The 20,127-nt window shown below is 42.4% G+C and overlaps 1 protein-coding gene across 9 annotated transcripts in view; it reads left to right on the top strand.

Annotated features, from left to right (window-relative positions):
* Positions 1-20,127, top strand: part of mctp1a (multiple C2 domains, transmembrane 1a) — a 576,914-nt gene that overhangs the window by 32,396 nt on the left and 524,391 nt on the right. The gene's annotated exons all lie outside the window — the stretch shown is intronic.

The following is a 20,127-nucleotide window of genomic DNA, read 5'->3' as shown; positions in this document are numbered from 1 at the left end:
TTTTCCTCGGATGTGAGTGCTGCTGGCAAGGCCAGAATTACTACTCATTCCTAATTGCCCTTGAGATAGTTGTGTTGAGCTGCCTTCTTGAACCTCTGCAGTCCATGTGGTGTAACTGCTCCCTGCTGTTGAGGGAGTTGGTAGATTTTGATCCAGCGACTGTGAACGAATAGCGATATAGTTCCAACTCAGGGTGGTTTGAGATTTGGAGGGGAACTTGCAAGTTGTGGTTTCTTATGTGCTTGCTGCCCTTAACCTTCCAGGTGGTAGAGGTTGTGGGATTGGTCAGTGCTTTGAAAGGAGGATTGCTGAGTTGCTGTAGTGCATATTGTAGATGTTGCACACAGCTGCCACTGTGCATTGGTGGTGGATGGAGTGAATGTTTAAGGTAATAGATGGGGTGCTGATCAAACAGGCTGCTTTGTCCTCGATGACGTCAAGCTTCTTGAGTGTTATTGGAGCTGTAGTCATCCAGGCAAGTGGATAGTATCCCTTCACATTCCTGATTTGTGCCTTGTAGATGGTGGACAGGCTTTGGGGAGTCATGAGGTGAGATACTCATATAGAATTCCCAGCCTCTGACCTGCTCTTGTAGCCACATTATTTATATGGCTAGTCCAGTTCATGGTGGGACAATTCAGCAAAGGTAATGCCATTGAATCTCAAGGAGAGGTAGTTAGTTTCACTCTTGTTGAGATGGCCAATATAAAAGCAAAATATTGCAGATGCTGGAAATCTGAAATAAAAACAGTAAGTGCTGGAGAAACTCAGCAGACCTGGCAGCATCTGTGGAGAGAGAAATGGCGTTAACATTTCGAGTCCAATTTGACTCTTCTTTGAAGAAGAGTCATATTAGGCTGGAAACATTAGCTCTGTTTCTCTCTCCACAAGTATTGCCAGACCTGCTGAGTTTTTCCAGCACTTTTTATTTTTATTTGAGATGGCCAATGCCTGGCAACTTGTGTAATACAAGTGTTAATTACCACTTATCAGCCCAATCTTGACTGTTGACCAGGCCTTGCTGTATGTCGGCATGAACTGCTTCAGTGTCTGAATGATACCGAACACTGTACAATCATAAGTGAACACCCATTTCTGGACTTCATTTTGGAGGGCAGATCATTATTGTGATAGTAACTGGAAGCAAATGGAAAATTATGAAATATTTGTGTTGTGAAATTGGTTTTGAAAGAAAACTGTTGCATAAACAGATATTAAATTCCAGTAAAAATCAAAATATTGCAAATACTGGGAATCTGTAACAAAACTGGAAATAAAGCAGATCAGTCAGTACCATGTTTCAATATCATTCCTTTCGGAACAGATATTAATTGCCATTTGTGACTATGTTTGGGAGTCTACAAAAATATTGTTTACAAAAAAAGGCGTATTGTGTAGGCTTGGTTTATGTGTGTTCTGTGTTGATCAGGGAATATTAAAAATCAGAGATTATAGTATATTACAGTGTCACTAACGTGTACTGTGTATCTGGAAGAACAGATGCAGTGGATATACTCAATTGAAGGGCTGTTGGCAGATAGATTTGTATATCATATTAGGTATTACATGGTATTTATAGCATAGAAAGAGGCCAGTCAACCCAACAGAGCCATCCTGGTGTTTATGCTCCACCCATCCTTTGTCTAACCCCATCAACAATCTTTTAGTCTTTCCTCTACCATTTTTGGGTAGCTTTCCCTTAAATGCATCTATTCTAATCATTCATGGTGGGGAACTCCACATTCTAACCATTCACTGGTTAAATAAGGTTTTCCTGAATGTCCTTTTAAGTTTGTGAGTGACTATCTTATATTTATGGCTCCTAGTTCTGCTCTCCCCGCAAGTGGAAAGATTTTCTCTATCCTAGCAAACCCTTTCATAATCTTGAAGACCTGTATCAGTCTCCTCTTTTCCAATTTATAAAATGGAGACCACTGTAATCCAAGCGTGGACTAACCAAGGTTCTGTGATGTTTGACATAACCTCTGCTTTTTAGTTCCATCCTTCTAGCAATGAACCCTAGTGCTTTGTTCTTTTTTTATATATATTTTAAAATGGCCTTAACACACATCCCTACTTTTAGCGATTTTCTCAGATCTCTCTGCCCTTCTATTTAGACACTTATTTTCCACGGAGTACGCGATCTCCTTATTTTTCTTAACAAAATATACCACCTCACACTTACCGATATTGAAATTAATTTGCCAATTACATACCAACTATGCAAGTTTGTTAACATCTTGTGCTTTGTAAACTCCTCCTCTGGATTAACTGTACCCTCCAATTTCATGTCATATGCAAATTTTGAATCAGTTGCAATTCCCGTTAGCCATCAGCTTTTTCAGTATGTCACTGCCTTTGAGCTGTTATGGTTGGGGCGTGAGATAGGTGGGATAAATTTCCCCCTTTGCTCCTCACCTCTCAATTGTCTGCAACAAGATGTGTATCTTAGAGGGAGTGTTTTTAACCCTTTTAGTGTTGTCTTTTTAATAATAGACATGTTACAGGCTTTCTGGTAAGTTTAAATCAGAAGAAAAGATGAACATTTTATTCCCACAACACCCCAAAATGTAAATGCAACCAAAACTCTCACTCCCTCAAACATACAAACTCAGGAAAAGATGAATTCTTGAGATGAATCATGCATTTAGGTCATTAGTTGAATAACAAGAAGTAAAAAAATTCTGTGTTTGAATCAGTCCTTTTGAAGATGCAGCATTGCAGGCCTGGGTGGGTTCTGTCCTGTGGTTCTTGGAGTTGAATGAAAATCGAACATCTCTAGATTTCCAGATGAAGTTATGGACTTGTTTCTGCAGAGACAAATCTTTACAGGTGAAGACATATTATCACCCCTGCTACCCACATCTCACTGCCTGGGTTGGCTAGTTGTATTAGGTTGGCTTCCTTTCTTTTTAGAGGAAGTCCCTCTTGTGTCATAGGAACATAGAAAATAGGAACAGGAGTAGACCATTTGGCTCCTCGAGTCTGCTCCGCCATTTAACTAGATCATGGCTGATCTTCTACCTCAGCGGCATTTTCTCACAATGTCCTTCCTAAATGTCGAATGTTCTTGAATATTCAGTTCACAGCCCTGGTCACCCGGCAGCCATGTTTCTGTAATCAGAATTAGGTCATACCCATTCACTTTCTTTAATGCCTCTCTCAGATCTTGCTCCTTGCTGCCACTCTCCAAGATAAGATAAATAGGAAATACTCACCAGCCAAACACCTACTTGTGATGCCACACCTTGATTTTTCTTTTAGAAGGCGGGCCCTGACTGGCTGCTGGTTACAGGATTGCCCCACTGCTCTCACTGTCTCCCAAAGTGCAATTTTCATGCTCTCTGCTTTTTTTTAAGCCTCGCTGCTCTTGCTGTTTCCCTAAGTGCAAGGCCAGGATTTTACAGCCCCTCCCACTCGACGGGATGTTATGGTTCTGCTGAACTGCGTGGAGATTTAAATGGCTCGCTGCATCCACCTTGGTGGGGGGGGGGGGCACGCTGCGGCGGGGCCATAAAATCCTGGCCCAAGTCTTGCTCTCTCTGCCTTTTTTTAAGCCCCGCTGCACTTGCTGTTTCCCAAGTACAAGTCTCATGCTCTCTGCTTTGTTTTCAACCCCGCTGCTCTCGCTGTTTCCTGTGAAGTGAAAGTCTTGCTCCCTCTGCCTTTTTTTAAGCTCTGCTGTTTCCTGAAGAGAATATTGATGAAGAGAATGCAGTGAGTTTTAAGAAAATGTTTGACAAAGTGCCACACAAAAAGCTAGTTAACGAAATTGAGGCTCATGGAATTGGGGGATCAGTGTTGGTTTGGATAACTGAGACAATCCCAGTTTCTCCAGTCGAACCTTATAGTTAAGATCCCTCACCTCTAGAACCTTTCTTGCAAATCTCTTCTGCAACCTCTGAAAGAGTGAACTGGATGCAAAACTCTAGTTTTTTCAAACTTATCTCAGGTTCAGAACCTTTATTCAGGTTCAGAATAACTCCCTTGCTTTTGTAATCAGTACCTCTATTTATGAAGCCCAAGATCCCATATGCTTTGCTAATTATTCTCTCAAATGCCAGCTTCAAAGATCTATGCACACGAACCCCCAAATCTCCTTGTCCCTGCAAATTCTTTTGAACTGTGTCATTAAGCATATGTTTGCCTCTCCCTATCCCTTCTGCCAAAATGCATCATTTCACACTTCTCTGTATTAAATTCCATCAGTCACTTGTCTGCCCATTCCGCTAGTCTAAGTATGTTCTGTTGTAGCCGATTGGTATCATCCTCACTGCCACATCCCTAAGTTTTTTAATTGACCCTTGAGCAACACCATTGTCTACCATCTTTCAGTTTGAAAAACCATCATTTACTATGACTACAAAAACAGAAATAGAAATTCCTGGAAAAACTCAGCAGATCTGGCAGCATCGGTGGAGAAGAGAACAGTTGACATTTCAAGTCCTCATGACCCTTCAACAGACTTCCTGTTTACTGTCAGGAAGGCAATTTTTCTAATCCAAACTGACACTGATCCACCAATTACATGAGCCTCAATTCTGTTAGCCAGCCTTTTATGTCGTGCTTTGTCAAACATTTTTCTGAAACCCAAATATACAATTCCCACTGCATTGCCTTCATCAATCTTCTCTGCTGCTTCAACATAAAATTCAATTAGATTAGTCAAGCGTGATCTGCCTTTTACAAATCTGTGCTGGCTCTTTAATTAACTCAAATGGCTCCAAGTGGCTGTTATTTTTTCCCCTGATTACTGTTTCTAAAACTTTACCCACCACTGATGTTAAACTGACCAGCCTTGAGTTACTGGGAATATCCTTATACCCTTTCTTTAACGAGGGTGTCACATTTGCCACTTTCCAATTCTCTGGCATCTTCCCGATATCTAGGGAAGATTGGAAGATTATGGCAAGCCCTTCTGCTATCTCCACCCCACTTCCCTTCACAACCTGGGGTGCAAGCCTTCCAGACAAGGCAACTTATCTACCCTAAGCATAGCCAGACTTTTCAGTACATTCTATCTTTCAATTTCCATCTCATCCATTATCTTGTTATGAATATCTAATTTTGTGATTCATATGTTTTAGGCGTATAACTTTTACATTGAAGATTGAAATTTTTAAATGTAAGGTAAATAAAAACACCTGGGGGAGAATTTTCTCCGTCGTGCAGGCTGGGCGGGAGCGGGTGCGGACGGGTGCGCAGCCAATCGCCGCCTGTGATCGGCTGCGTGCCGCCATTTTACATGGGCAGGCCAATTAAAGCCCGCCCAGTGTGATGCGCTTCCGGAAGTGCTCAGCGCTCCCGGTGCAGGCGGAAGGAGGGAGAGTCGGGGCCTGCACTTTTTTGTGCACATGCGCGAAAGAGCGCAGAAATCTCCGAGGTGCGGAGCTGCCTCAGGAAGATTCATTTCATTATGAAAAATGGAAAAAAATAATTTTAAAAATTACTCAGACACGTCCCCTCATGTGACTGTGTCACATGAGCTGGGACATGTTTATGTATTTCAATAAAAATTTTTATTTAATTTATAAAGCCTTCATGAAACCTCATCCCACCCGTGGATGAGGTTTCATGGTAAATGTGAAGGCCGCCTGGGCTCTTCGCCTGCCCACCAACCTTAAGGTTGGACCGGCAACCCTGTTAATGATTTCAATTGGTTTTTAAATGGCCTTAACAGGCCTTTGACAGTTCAGTGGGTGTGCAGCCGACTCCAGTGCGCGCCCGCCAAACTGAAGATCGGAATGACGCACAGTGACCTCGGGACGCACGCCCGATATCACTGCACGTCATTTAACGAGTCGGTGAGTGGGGCCTGCCCCCGCACACCGACCAAAAGATTCAGGCCCTGGATGAACAGACCTAAAGTCCAAAGATGGCCTATGTTTGTTTAATGAGGTCATAGTGAGAAGTATAGGAAAGTAAACAATAGGCTACCTCTCTGACCTTATTGGTGGAAACTGGAGGTCTACAACTGTCTCAATAAAGGATTTAAAATATTCATGTGTGTCCCCAGAACGAAAGGATGGTGTAGAGTTGAGAATAATTAGTTTAATTCTCTGCCCGGAACATTCCAGGTGTGTCACGTTGCTGTGAGGATAGACTGCAGGAAGGTATTTTTTGGGTTTTATCTGTGTGGTTTCTCTCAGAAAGAGCTGGTGTCTGGGAGTAGGGAGAGAGACAAAGCTGTCAGCAGTTGGCACTTGGAAGCAGCTCGAACCAGTAGCAGAGCGCTATCAGGTACCAGGGATTTTTCTGATTTGGAGTCATTTAGCAAGAATGCAATGAGGCCCTTGTTTGAGCTGGGGAATCCACAAACATGAGGTGTTAAAGGAGAGTTGGAGGATCCGCCTAGCCAGATGCTAGTAGAAGGACCCCAAGAAATCACATATATTGGAGAATAGTGGGAACACTGAATATAATCCTGAGAACTGTGCTACACCTCAGTTTGGCTATAGAAGTGAGGAAGATCCTGTATAGGGGAACTCTCGGGTGGAAAAAGAAATGGAATAAGGAGTGTGCCTTGAGATTTTTGGGTATAAAGCATAAGTGTTTATGAAATATAGAGTTAAGTTAGTAGTACCTGCTTTGTTTAACTCTTGTACAATAAAAGTTTTTGTTTAAAACATGAAACTTTGTGGTGTAATTCTTTCAGTTAATAACTAGGAATTCAAAATTACTAGGAATTCTACTGAGATCATAACACTCTAACCATATACAGTATCACCTTTTTTGCCCTAACCACTCTGTCTCTTCTTACTCGCTTAATATTTACATGTAAGTAGATGACATTTGATTTACCTTTTATGTTACCTGTCATTCTATTCTCATATTCTCTTTTTGGCCTGACTCCTGCTTGAAGAATTAATCTGACATTTACCATATACCCTCTATTTTTGCTTCATCATATTCTCTATATCCCTGTCATTCAAAGAGCCCACAGCAGATACAGGCCATTCGCCCTAAGGCATTGGAGGTGCTGCCTGAGTAGCAGGGAGGGAACCAAGGTGGATATCCTCCACACAGAGTGAGTATACTGATAGTACATAAGTATTGCACCCATGTAACCATCAAGGCACTAGCAGGGTAGCCAGGGGCATTTATACAGAGGAAGGGATTCCACTCTCTCAGTGTTCAACTTGTGTGTGACCACGACAAGAATTTCCTGCAGATGTGTTAATGGTATTTGGGCATGGCTCCTTAATCCTTCGGTAATTGCAGGAACTGCAGCTATTCATGCCACTGAGGAGAATATGTGAATAGCTGCTAGGGAACAAGGGCTATCCATTGAAGAAATGGCTGCGGACACCTAAACATAGCCCTTCAATGGAGGCACACAGGGACTACAACTGCTGCCATTTCGGCAAATGGGCCACCACTGAGCAACCCATTAAACTCCTGAGGATGCAATTCTGGCCCCTTAATCAATTGAGGGCTTCCTCAATGATTTTTCGAATTGTTTGCAATGCCACTGCGTTGATGGTCCCTCAGTTTGAAAGGCCAAGGAAGTTGCAGACGATGGTGGTGCCCTGTGTGGGGAGATGCCCTCCAGCTCATTGCTGCCTGCCTCAACCCTTGTAGCACTGGACTGTCAGGAAGAGCCACTCGTTGGGTTGCACCTGGTGCCCACTCCATACATCTTTGTGCCATCAGTGCCACTGACCAGTCAGTGCTGTAGAATATGGCATACATTCTGTACATGTCAATGCACTGTTCCCGCATCCACTCAGCGTGATGCCACATATAGCTCTCCACGAGATTGGCCACTCTCTCAATGGATGTGTTCAGGTGCTCATATGCCTGAGACATAGCGGAGCACATAGCATGGATGGGCTCCTCCATTCTCTGCCCATGACTCCACACAGCCTCAGGGAATGCTGACATTTGGGCACACATCTCCTTGTGTCCGACACCCAAGGCTCTGCATTTCCACCCACCTGAGCATGGTTGTGTCTCTCCTCCATCCAACTGCCCAAAGTTGCCTCTGCCTCCCTTATCTTCTCCATAACGTGTTGCTTACCCGTGCAACCCATTCTAAATGCATGTGAGGCCCTAGCGAAGTGAGTGTATCTGCACTGGTGGAGGGTGTGCTTGGCTGATGTGATGGTACTGGCTTGGTTGTTTCTTCCTCTGATGAAGATGATGTCACTTGTTTCTGTGTGGCTCCATGACCTCAACTGGTTATTGAACTGCATGTGACATTGTACCAACCTTATTCACCACACTGTGCATTTACATTTATGCATTCTGAACATATCTCTTCCTCATAGTCCTTCTTAGTCTGTTCCTATCTTATATGATACTACTTCTCTAGTACTATCCAACACTCTCACTTCTTATGCACCGTTTGCCCTTTTCTATATGCTGATGCCAACCCCCCAGCCAATTTAGTTTAAACTATCCCCAACCAGACTAGTAAACCTCTCCACAAGGACATTGGTCTCAGTCCTGTTGAGATGCAACCCGTTCTTATTGAATAGGTAACTCCTACCCCAGAGTTGGTGCCAATATCCCAAAAATCTGAAGCCATGCATTGATTCTCCCTATCTTCTTATTTCTATGTTTACTGGTGCATGACACAGGAAGTAATCCAAAGATCACAGATAGCACCTTTGAGATGCTATATTTTAACTTCCTCCCTGGCTCCTGAAGTCTAACCATGGGACCTCAATATCTGTCCTCTCTAAGTCATTGGTACCAACATGTACCATAATTTTTGGCTCACTCCCTTTCCCTGCAGAATATTCTGCATCCTCTCTGTGATATCCATTACCCTGACATCAGGGGGACAAGACATTCTGTGAGACTCATGATAATGGTTACAGAAACACTTGGCTGTTCACCTAACCATGGATTCTCTTATAATGACTGCATTTCTGCTCTGCTGTTCCCTCCTGTGCAGTCCCTTTCCCATTGGTGCCCTGGTGTGGAGAGCACTCCTTGAAGGCATCGCTCCTCCCAGCAATCTGCAATGCTAAGTACCAGTTTGAGAGTGACACACACCCCGAAGACTCCTGCACTTCCTACCTCTTCCTACTTTTCTAGATGGCCATCCATCTACTCTCGTGAACTCTTACTGCCTGTTGGATGACCTCCGAATGCATGGTCCAGAAAACTCTCAGCCTCTCTGATGCCCTGCAGCTGCCCCTCAAGCTTGAAAACCCTGAGCTCGCTGGGGAAACTTCCTACACACATGGTCCCACAATGCACAAGAAGTGGCCTGAAATTCCCACATGACACAAGACTCACAAGGAGCAGTTTTCAGCTGCCTGTCCATGATCTAAAAAAAAAATTCCCTCTTTTCAAATCTAGTTAATACCTTGTTTAAATTATTAATTTTAGTTAATGCCCTTAGACCTCAACTCTTGGGTCTCACTGTCTTCTATCCCTTGTCTCTTGTCTTTTTTAAGAAATAGCAGAATAACACCTCTTCCTTCATTCACCAAATTCCCAGAGTTCAATACTCTGCCGAAGCAGTACTCCATCGAACTAGATTCCATGTGTTAAGAAAAGTCTCCTCGATTTATAATAACAAAAAATTTCAAAGACCTGAGTCAGCTCCTGCTGACAATGATTGTCAGTTCTAACTAGTCACCTAATTAATTAGTTGTGCCTGACTGCCTCCAGCAGGCAACTTGTTCACCACCAACACTGTGAAAGAAACTACAAGTTAAGGTTAAATTTAAGTTTATATGCTAAATGCAAAAGTTAATTAAATTTTAAAAAGAGATTGATTCTTAAAATTCCCTCACTTACCAAATTCTCAAAGTTTAATACATTATAAAAGTAGTACACTGTAGAACATGGACTCCATGCTGCATACTAATCACGTATAACAAAGGGAAGTTGCCCATTAAACAAACCAGTGTTTTAATGTACAATCAACATGCTGAAGTACAAGCAATGCCATGTAAGCAGTGACTAAGCTTAATGAGGAGGAAAGCATACAGGTCATTAAAAGTATTTGTACAAATAATTCTAATGTTATAATTTTGAAAATAAAGTTTATTATCAAAAATATATAATAGATATAATGCACATTCAATCGCTAAACTGAAGTGATATGAATGCCTGAGCATTCAAAGCCTGATTATGTTTCAAGGACATCTTCCCTCAATTACACGTGTTTACTAATGTTAGTTTAGCTCTGCTGTGTGTGGTGAATTGAGACAGTCATAACTCTAGTGAATTGCTTGTGGTCAAAGGCAGTGATGTACTGCAATATGTTCTTTGAAAAAGCTAACCGCAATGTAAATGATTAAAAGTAGAGAGGCCCTTTTACGGAACACTCTTCTCTTTGTGGTGCAGTAATACTTTGTTGTGAGCCAATGAGGATCTATAATGTAATGAAAACAGCATTCTAAGCGTTAGGTAATAGACCAAGTGTTTTCAACACAGTTTCATATTCCAAATTTTAAAATCTTATTAACCAGGCTATTGCATTGAGCAGTTCTATTTCTTTTAAAAAGCAAAAATAAAGTCAAAAAGTTGAATTTTCTGACTCAAGCTCCTACAATATAATGTGGATTATGAAAGAACCGTTTTAAATGCAAGTTCTTTGTTTCTATTCCAGTGGCCCTTAAAAGACACAGGGGGTTAAATTGGGCCCATCGCACCAGTTTCAGGCACAACTCATCCTCCTTAGGTTCCAAAATGACGGGTAGCAAGTGTGTGCACGCTTCTCACTGGAACTGAGCCACCATTCGTATCGGGGAAGGACAAATAAGAGGAGTCCTTTACACAGTTCTGAAGCAGACATTAGTTTATTTGCTAATGTATATGTAAATAAAGGGCTTAATGCCTGTTTCTGTTCTTGCTGCAGCATTGATTTGTCAGGTCAGCCAGTGCGGGCTGCCTCAGAGAGCACGAATGCTAAATTTTGCATTATTAAAAATACTTAATATTTATTACACTCACTACTGCTATCAGTCACGAGATTCCCAACCCAACATCCAGGCACACCTGATCTCCCTCCTGACCCCAACCTCCAGGCCCCTTGACCCTGGATCTCAGCCTGATTTGAAATAAGACTGCTGCGTAAACATTAGGCATGAAAACCTGAGGCCTGGGACCTTCCCCTCAGACCCCAAATATACTTACCTCAAAGCTACTGCACTGACAATAACCCAAATTTGAAGAACTTACCTGATGCTGCGTCTTATCACAACCACCTTGTTCATGAGGACCTCCATCCAATGGGGCTCTTTGAAACTTCCCATTTGCGCAGGAGTTGGGGAAGGGTTAAAGTGTTGTAGTGTAATGTGTTATAGTGGAAGTTGGGTTGTTAGTGAGTTAATTCTAATCATTTAGTATGCTAATCATACACTGTGTACATCATCACAGAATGTGATGCAACATTACATGATTTGGTGCCTTGTATAGCCTTGTGGAAGATGTAAGTCAAAGCAGTAAGTTGTATTTCAATAAAACTCCTGTTTCATATACCTCTGCAGACTCATTAAATATTTTGCAATTGTGTAACAATACCAAAAATATTGTATGGTGGCAGCATGTGAAAATAGTGATGGAGAAGTCTCTACCATTGCTTGAAAGCTTTGAGAAGGTTTCTCAACGAAGCAGCAGCATGGCTGAAATGATACTGGAGATTTGCCAGACATTGCATTGCTTCGGGCCTCGCTGTGAAGATGATGGGTTAGTATGCTTCTATATGCGATAAGTGATTATGTGGACAAAATCCTCACCACACAGGGTATTGATGAGGAGAAAGTCATGTACGATGAAATCATCAAAACACTTGATACATACTTCAACCTGAGAAAGGATACCATTGTTGAGCAGGCTAAATTTAACAAATCTAACCAACGTCAAGGGGAAAGTGTCAATACATTCATAAATGAGCTGCATAGACTTGCAGAGGACTGTAAATATGGCAGCTTGAAAGATGAACCGATCAGAATCATCATGGGAGTGTTGGATGAAGCTCTGTCTGACCATCTGCAGTCAAGAGATGAACGAACATTAGCAAAGGCAATCTAACTGAACAGACAAGCTAAAATCAGGAAAGAGAATCGCTCTGTGGTTCGAGATGGCAGGGAGAGCCCTATCTCAAAAGCAGCTGATTCATTAAATATGTCAAATATAAAAAAAGGAAAAGCTGTTCTAAAAAGCAGGGGAGATAGGAAGAATGTCCATCAACAGCCCCAGCTAACTGTAATTGTCATGGCAGGGGAAAATGTAGGCATGAAAACTGTCCTGTCAAAGAGGCTGAATGCCACTTAAGCAAAAAGATGGGTCACTTCCAGGTTTTGTGTCATAACAAGAAGCCAGTACAGAATATGAACAAAAGAAAGCTTTCAAAAAGTGGCAAGATCCATGTAGTAGATGATATCCAAGATATTGAGGTGCGTTTCCTTGGAGAGATCCAGGAACCAAGCAGAAGATACTGGACTGCTGATATCCTAATAGAAGGAAACAAGACACACTTTAAATTAGACACGGGTGCAGCAGTTTTGGTTCTTTCTGTTGCTGAACAGTGGTGGGAGAGAAGCTCTCTTCAGACATCATGCAAAAAACTATATGGGCCAGGAGGGATAGAACTCAAGGTCATAGGAGAACTGAAGGCAACCCTCCAATATCAAAAGAAAGAAATCACAAAAACATTATATGTGATTCAGAACCAGAGTTGCTCTCTTTTGAGCAGGAAGGCCTGCAGTGACTTACATCTGATTTGCAGAGTAGAGGAACTGGGAAGCTAAGAAGATCAGCCCAAAACCTTAAGAGCTGAATTTCCACAGCTGCTCGCAGGACTAGGAAAGCTGAAGCCAGTGTACCAAAACACCCATCATCCTGAAATGGAGCCAGTTTGCCTGTTTACGCATAGAAAGTTCCTTATCCACTCTTGCCAAAAGCAAAGAAGAAAATTGACTGTATGTTGAAGCAGGGGGTTACCTGACTTGTGACAGAACGAACCAGCTGGTGATTAATGGTCCCAGTACTAAAAACCAATGGATTGATCAGAATTTGCGTAGATCTTATACAGATAAACAAAGCAGTTGAAGTGAAGTCATCCTGTGTTGTCTGTGAATGAGAATTAGGAAAGAGTTCAATCTTCACATGCAAATAGTGGTTTTTGGCAACTACCTCTCAATGACGAGTTTATGTTGCTCATAACCTTCATTACTCCGTTTGGGAGGTTTTGCTTCAACAGATTACATCAGCGTCAGACATCTTCCAGAGGACAATGCCAAGGATCCGAGAAGGACTTGACTTGAGTTATATGTCACATGATGATGTCCTGATCCACTCAGACAGGACATGACACTAGAGTGCAAGCAGTACTGCAAATGTCAATTCTCACAGCTGACTGTCAAGTTCCTTTTTTATTTATTCGTGGGATATGGGCATCGCTGGCCAGGCCAGCGTTTATTGCCCATCCCTAATTGCCTCTTGTTAAGAGGGCATTTTAAGAGTCAGCCACATTGCTTTGTGTCTGAAGTCATGTGTAGGCCGGACCAGATAAGGACAGCAGATTTCCTTCCCTAAAGGACATTAGTTAACCAGATGGGTTTTTACGACATCAGCAATGGTTTCATGGTCATCATTAGACTTTTTAAATTCCAGATGTTTATTGAATTCAAGTTTCACAATCTGCCGTGGTGGGATTCAAACCCAGGCTCCCAGAGCATTACCCTGGGTCTCTGGATTACCAATCCAGTGACCATTCCAACTATGCCACTGCCTCCCCTCTGTTTAGAGTTTAAGAGTCAACCACATTGCTGTGGATCTGGAGTCACATGTAGGCCAGACCAGGTAAGGATGGCAGATTTCCTTCCCAAAAGGGCATTAGTGAACCAGATGGGTTTTTACAGCAATCGACAATGGTTTCATGGTCATCATTAGACTTTTAATTCTAGATTTTTATTGAATTCACACCCCACCATCTTGAGATTCGAACATAGGTCCCCAGAGCATTACCCTGGGTCTTTGGATTACTAGTCCAGCAACAATACCATTACACCATCACCTCCCCATGGCTATGTTGTGGATGTATCTGGTGTCAGAATTGACCCACAGAAGGCAAGAGCAATCAGGGAGTTTTTTCAGCTACTTGGAATGTGACTGAGCTCCAGAGATTCAGGGATGGGAAGCCAAGTCAGAAAGTTCCTGACAACCTAGCTGTCATCAATGAACCACTACGTCAGCTGTTGCAACAGGATAATACATGGTGCAGGGAGGAAGCACAACAAAGATCTTTTGAGAAAATCAAAGAAATGCTGCTATCACTTGTTATGGACAGGAGGGGGGTTGATTTAAACAGCACTAATTTCTCCTCCCAAACGCCTGTCCATAAACAGGTGTTTTGATTTGTTTCCCTCTTGGTAAGCGGTGGCGTATTTCCCAACCCCTTGATTTTGGTACGATGCAATTTTCTACTAATAACCCCACAGCAAACTCGAGGTAGGATGAACTAAAAGGATTAGTTTATTTGCACACACAAAATGCGAAAAGAGGGTTCAAAAAGCACCCCCCTTGCATTCAGATAGTAAAGTGAGGGATAGAGAAAAGAAAGATTGATAGTACAGATACCAAAGAGAAAAGAAATATGTGGGTTCCAGAGTCCAGAATCAAAGCCCAATGAGGTATTCCTTCACGGAGGTTGGTGGGCTGAAAACCATTGTTGTAGAATTCACTTTTCCGGTGGTGTGGATTTCACAAGATGAGATAGGCATGCAGCAATAAATCAGTATGGTAGGCGATGGCACAGAACTTCCAAGAGAAACAGTGTAGGAATGGCCAGGTGTTCAACCTGGGCAGAGCTCCTTTTCTGTGAGGCTGCTAGTCAGATGGTAAATAACAGACCGAGCTGTACTCTTCCAGATGCAGATGAAAAGCGCTGACCTGTTTACTATGCATTAGAGACTGATCCGAGATATGCAGTGATAGAGATAAAAGCACTAGCTTGCAAGAGGTTCACAGATTATGTTCTTAGTCTCCACTTCAAGATAGAGACAGACCACACGCATCTTAGTGATACTGTTAAATTCTAAGGAGTTACTAAAAATTCCTCCATGAGTTCAACGATTCAGACTGAGTAGGATGAGGTTTGATGCAAAGACAGACCATGTTCTGGGAAAGCAACAGAATACAGCAGATGCTGCATCCCCCATCTCAGTGGCAAGGCCCAAACAAGGTGATGTAGCCGAACAAGGTGATGTAGAAGGTGATGTAGCCCTTGTTCAGCATCAACAACCACAACTCTACAAGCAACAGCTCAGCGACTGAATAAAATCAGAGTTGCACAGAAATCTGATGAAGAATACATTCATGTCAGAGGGCACTGCACCAAAGGATAGCCAACATACATGACACAAAAACCCATTTTCAGACAGTATTATGAACAAAGAGGACATCTCAGTGTATTATTGATTTACTCATCTATGATGAGAGAGTGGTCATTCCAAGAGTTCAATGGGCTGAAGGGCCTTTTTCTGTGCTGTAGACCTCTATGACTCTATTACTCTATGAGAGTTCTGAGACTCGACCTATTACAACAATTGCATCAAGGACATTTGGGCATCACAAAATGTTGAGCCAGAGCAAGATATTCCGTTTGGTGGCCAGGTCTCTCAAAGTTGCTGGAAGAGATTATATCAAACTGTATTACTTGTGCTATTCATCGTCAGGAGACAAGAGAAGCATTGATGCCATCTTCCTTTCCATCAAGACCATGGGAACATCTTGGGATGGACCTCTTTGAACAAAGAGGTAAGATGTTCTTGACCACAGTAGATGACTACTCCGATGGATAGAAGTCAAGCAACTGCAAGGTCACACTTCTGAAGCAGTATTAACATCGTTGAAAAAGATATTTGCAACACATGGAATCTCAGACAATGGACCAAAGTTTGTCAATGAATACTTTAAAGAGTTCACGGCATTGTATGGATTTGACCATACTACCAGCACACCAAGGTACCCTCAAGCCAACGGTGAAACTGAAAAAGGAGTGCATACAGTGAAAGTATTGCTGAAGAAAAATGACGACATCCAACTTGCAATCCTGAGCTATTGTTCAACCCCACTCCAAAATGGTTAAATTATCTCTTCAAACCCATGCTTCAGAACAGAAAAACCTATGCTGCCGAGTGCTTTGCCGCTCAGTCCTAGGTTACCCTTTTATTAAAAGTCAAAAGGCCAAGTAGCAAGATGGTATCGTGCATTGCAACTCCAATGCAGTGCGGAGTTGTAAATTATTAGTCATTGGAATGAATCTCAGGGAGACTGTCCAACGTGACATTGCCGTGTGGAGGTGAAGGTGAAAGATTTGATCAGTGCAATGTGAAATCAGGACATCTATTGCAACGCAGAAAGTCATATCAATTTGCCAATGTTTTAATGGTAATTGTATAGTGCAGTTGAGGTTACAGATTTTGGTGGAAGATAATTGTGCTGCTGATGGTGGCCCACTACATCTCATTGATGCCCAGTTTCCCATAATCAGACTGTTCGGAAACTTCGGCATCTTTTGCCCATGTGCTGAGCTTCCAATCCCATACACACTTCCGTAATTTCGTGAGTCTGCATCCTTGTCTCAGCCTATCAGCTGCTGAAACTTTCTTTCATGACTTTGTTAATTCCAGACTCAACTATTCTAATGTTCTCCTAGTTGGTGTCTCACCTTGCACCCTCTGTAAACTTAAACTCATGCCAAACTCTGTATCCTAAAATGCATGCAACACCTTGATTTTAAATTTTCAACTTTGTGTTCAAATCCCTCCATAGCTTCACTCCTCCCTATCTCTGTAACCCCCTCCGGATTTACAACCCTCCGAGATCTCTGTGTTCCTCTAATTCTAGTCTCTTGTCCACCTTCAATTTCCTTCGCTCCTCCATTGCCAGCCCTGCCTGTGGCAGGGTAGGGCCTAAACGCTGGAATTCCCACACTAAACTTCGCCACCACCTCTCTGTCTCTCTCTCTCTCTCCATCTTTAAGTCACTCCTTAAAACCAACCACTTTGACCAAGCTTTTGGTCACCTATCCTAATATCTCTTTCTTTGACTTGTGGCAAATTATATCTGATAGCCCTCCTATGAAGCACCTTGATATGTTTTACTCCATTAATGGTGTTATGTTATTGCAATTTGTTGTTATTTTTGACTCACCGGGTAAGTTTTAGCCTCCACTGCATGAGCACTAACTTGGTGGAACAGACCGCTCACATGTTATAATACCCATTTGATTTTCATTCCATTGAAAATTTACCCAACTAGATCTGCAATGTTTTGTTTAAGTGGGAGCATTTTACAGATGTCATAAAGCCTCTGGTACCTTTTGATGCCATATTTGTCACAGCCATTGCGAACTGGAAACACTCCATCACTGAATTGTCTGCAAATAGTGTTCAGATAGCATATTCAGTTCAGTAAGCTTCCCTGCCGCAGATGTGATCTGACCAGCTCAGCATTTGCAGTGTTTCCTGCTTTTGCTTCAGATTTGTGTATCATAACAAATGGACATGCGCAATGAATTAGTTCAATTTGTTAAAAAACTCCATCAGTATGTATATGGCCGACTCTATTATAGTTTCAGATCACAAACCGCTCTTGGGTCTGTTTAGCGAAGAGAAAGCTATCGCTCCCATGGCTTCTGCAAAAATTCAAAGAAGGGCTTTGATTTTAACAGCATATGAATATACTTTTATGCACAGACCAGGGATGCATATAGCCAATGCAGATGCCCAAGTCGCCTTCCATTGCAGGAGAGCATTGAACATGCTCCAACTCCCTGAGAGATCATATTAGCGATGAATTTCCTGGATTCCTTGCCAGCGTGCACAAGACAAATACGAAACTGGACTAATCCTGTCTTGTCTAGAGCACGAGACCAAGTATTAAAAGGATGGTGCAAGGAACTAGCCCCTGAAGAATTGAAGCTATTGGTTCTTCATCAGGGAGAGAGATTGCTGTAATAATTTCTATGTATTGTGAAAGGCCTTTTTCATCCTGTTAACACTCCAAAAATAATCGAGAATCCTTCTTTCTCGATTTGTGAATAACCCTTCTCAGCCATAGAGAGGGTTCTGGATACATAGCCTATTGGCCTTTCTGAACTGTCGTCCATCTTGTGAGATAGTACCGCTCCCACGTCATGGGGGATGCGTCGCAAGTTAGCATCAATTCTTCTGATGGGTCGTAGTGTACTAACAAGTTTGAAGAGTGCAAAAGCTGGTTAACTTTCATGAAGGCTTCTTCTTGAGGTGACTTCCAAGACCAACGTTGGCTTTTTTTTTTAATGTTGACTATAGAGGGGCTAGGACTGTTGATAAGTTGGATAGGAATCGACCATAATAATTTACCATACCCAAGAATGACTTGAGCTCTGAGACGTTTGTAGGTGAGGGTGCCTCCTTAATAGCTTTAACTTTTTCTCTACCGGGTATAACCCTTGGGCATCCATCTGATGGCCCAAGGAAACAACTTCACTTGCCTGAAAGGTACACTTTTCCTTTTTCAAGCTCACCCCTGCTTCTAAGAATCGGTTTAAGACTTCTTCCAAGTTAGCCAAGTGTTCCACTTCTGTTAACCCAGTTATTAGGATGTCATCCAGGTAGACCAGGACTTGAGGCAGTCCTTGCAATAGCTCACTATCGTCCTCTGGAAAATTGCGCAGGCTGAAGAAACACCAAAAGGCAGGCGCATGTATTGATACAACCCTTAGTGTGTGTTTATGGTTACAAATCATCTGGATGTATCATCCAATTCCAGCTGCTGATATGCGTGACTCATATCTAATTTGGTTTAAATTCTCCCTTCTGCTAATTTGCTATACAAATCCTCGATCTTGGGGATAGAGTACTTGTCCAACTTGGCAGCCTTGTTTACTGTTAATTTATAATCCCCACAGTTACGGATGGTCTGATCCGTTTTGAAGATAGGAACTATGGGTGCTGCCCATTCTGAAAATTGAACTGACTGAATAATGCTCAGCTTCTCTAAACAGTTTAATTCAGTGTCAGCCTTCTCTCTCAGGGCATAAGGCATAGGCCTGGCTTTAAAAAACAAGGAGATGCTTCAAAGTCAACATAGATCTTAGCCTGCAGGCCCTTGATTTTTGCCCAATCCTCTTGAAAGACCTTGTCATTTCTTTCGTAGCTCTCGGCTGGAAAATTTCAGACTATTTTAGTTTAATTTCTCTCAGCCAATCATGACCTAGAAGGCTTGGTCCTTCACCTTCCACTCCAATCACAGGGAGCTGTGCTGTCTGGTGCTTGTAATAAATAGGTACAGTGGTAATACGTTTCACTTGCATGGCTTCACCAGTATATATTTTCAATTTGGCTGAAGCCTGCTCCATATTCAATTGCTGAGTATCCTTGCTTACATATTTGAATGTGTGCTCCCCCACTACAGTGGTTGATGCACTGATATCCACTTCCACAATCAAAGGTTTTCCATTGACCTGCAGAGTAACAGTGATAGGCTCTGTTTTCCCTACTTTACATTAAATAGAGAATAAACATCGTCAATTGGTTTAGTTTGCTGCCTGGGAATCAATATTGCTTTACATTGCTTCAGTATGTGCCCTCTTTTATGACAATGATGGCACTCTTCCGCTTTAAAAAGGGCAGGTTTCAGGGATATGGTTACTTCCACATTGGTAACAATTCATTTTCAGATTTGCTGTCTCCTGTATGTTTTTTAAATTTTTGGATAGCAGGGACTGTCACCTGCTTTGCAGCAGACTCCCTGGTTGTCGCGTCACGCCCAGATGTCAGCAAAACCCCCAGAGTAACAATGTCAATGACTGGGAGAATCCCTGAAATTTTCTTTATATATTCATTCATGGGATGTGAGCTTCGCTGGCTGGGCCAGCATTTATTGTCCATCCCTAGTTGCCCTTGAGAAGGTGGTGGTGAGCTGCCTTCTTGAACTGCTGCAGTGTACGTGGTGTAGGTACACCCACAATGCTATTAGGGAGGGAGTTCCAGGATTTTGACCCAGCGACAGTGAAGGAATAGCGATGTACTCCCAAGTCAGGATGGTGAATGACTTGAAAGGGAACTTCCAGGTGGTGGTGTTCCCATCTATCTGCTCCCCTTGTCCTTCTAGATGGTAGCGGCCGTGGGTTTGGAAGGTCCTGTTTAAGGAGTCTTGGTGAATTCTTTC

This window comes from Cetorhinus maximus, chromosome 2 (genome assembly GCF_964194155.1).
Source record: "Cetorhinus maximus chromosome 2, sCetMax3.hap1.1, whole genome shotgun sequence".
Classification (NCBI taxonomy): Eukaryota; Metazoa; Chordata; class Chondrichthyes; order Lamniformes; family Cetorhinidae; genus Cetorhinus; species Cetorhinus maximus.
The sequence above is the reverse complement of the archived record's forward strand: the minus strand, read 5'-3'. Positions and strand labels throughout refer to the sequence as shown.